The sequence below is a fragment of the Rattus rattus genome, chromosome 2, assembly GCF_011064425.1.
Source record: "Rattus rattus isolate New Zealand chromosome 2, Rrattus_CSIRO_v1, whole genome shotgun sequence".
NCBI classification, from domain to species: domain Eukaryota; kingdom Metazoa; phylum Chordata; class Mammalia; order Rodentia; family Muridae; genus Rattus; species Rattus rattus.
In genome coordinates this window covers 196,453,766-196,455,141 of record NC_046155.1, presented here as the reverse complement: position 1 = coordinate 196,455,141, position 1,376 = coordinate 196,453,766, and the positions used below count along the sequence as shown (strand labels likewise).

The 1,376-nt window shown below is 40.3% G+C and overlaps 1 non-coding gene across 1 annotated transcript; it reads left to right on the top strand.

Annotated features, from left to right (window-relative positions):
- Positions 1–536: 536 nt before the first annotated feature.
- Positions 537–643, top strand: LOC116894833. The gene has a single exon (XR_004387048.1). It is a non-coding gene; the product is annotated as a U6 spliceosomal RNA (small nuclear RNA).
- The last annotated feature ends 733 nt before the right edge of the window (positions 644–1,376 follow it).

Here is a 1,376-nt window from a genome sequence, read left to right as displayed (position 1 = left end):
ATTAGACAGGTGACACTGTACATTAGGATTATTGCCCTCAAGCAAACTTTGCAAAACATGCAAGCTTCTTTATCTGGAAAATATCAACCATGTTCTTGTAGCAAAGAAAGAGAGCGAGAGAGATGGAGACAGAAACAGAGACAGAGTCAGAGAGACAGAGAGATCTCTGTATGCAGGCCCTGGAATTTGGAAACCTTGAGTAGGAAGAAAACACAACCCCAGACAGGCCCAAGTGTTAGCAAAGTGGAAGAGGAAAAGACGGGAAGAGCCAAGAACAAACGGTCCCCGAAACCCTCCAGGATGAAACCTGGCCTGGGCTTCTAAACTGAGCTTGACTGGAAGCCTTAGGTGTCTGGATGTGGGTGGAAAAGCCTGAGAAAAGATAATCTGACATGTACACGTAGTGGCTACTCTTTCCTCTTTAAAGCTTAGCCTATTTAATCAAAAGCAAATCAAACATGAACTTTTTGCCCAATTTAATGGAGTAAAAGTACCAATCACGACAAGTAGATACATAGTCAATAGATGTGCGTATGGTGCTCGCTTCGGCAGCACATATACTAAAATTGGAACGATACAGAGAAGATTAGCATGGCCCCTGCGCAAGGATGACACGCAAATTCGTGAAGCGTTCCATATTTTTCTATCAGACCACCACGGCCTAAAACTGGTCTTCAATAACAATAAGGGAAGAATGCCCACATATACGTGGAAATTGAACAATGCTCTACTCAATGATAACCTGGTCAAGGAAGAAATAAAGAAAGAAATTAAAGACTTTTTAGAATTTAATGAAAATGAAGATAAAACATACCCAAACTTATGGGACACAATGAAAGCTGTGCTAAGAGGAAAACTCATAGCGCTGAGTGCCTGCAGAAAGAAACAGGAAAGAGCATATGTCAGCAGCTTGACAGCACACCTAAAAGCTCTAGAACAAAAAGAAGCAAATACACCCAGGAGGAGTAGAAGGCAGGAAATAATCAAACTCAGAGCCGAAATCAACCAAGTAGAAACAAAAAGGACCATAGAAAGAATCAACAGAACCAAAAGTTGGTTCTTTGAGAAAATCAACAAGATAGATAAACCCTTGGCCAGACTAACGAGAGGACACAGAGAGTGTGTCCAAATTAACAAAATCAGAAATGAAAAGGGAGACATAACTACAGATTCAGAGGAAATTCAAAAAATCATCAGATCTTACTATAAAAGCCTATATTCAACAAAACTTGAAAATCTGCAGGAAATGGACAATTTCCTAGACAGATACCAGGTACCGAAGTTAAATCAGGAACAGATAAACCAGTTAAACAACCCCATAACTCCTAAGGAAATAGAAGAAGTCATTAAAGGTCTCCCAACCAAAAAGAGCCCAG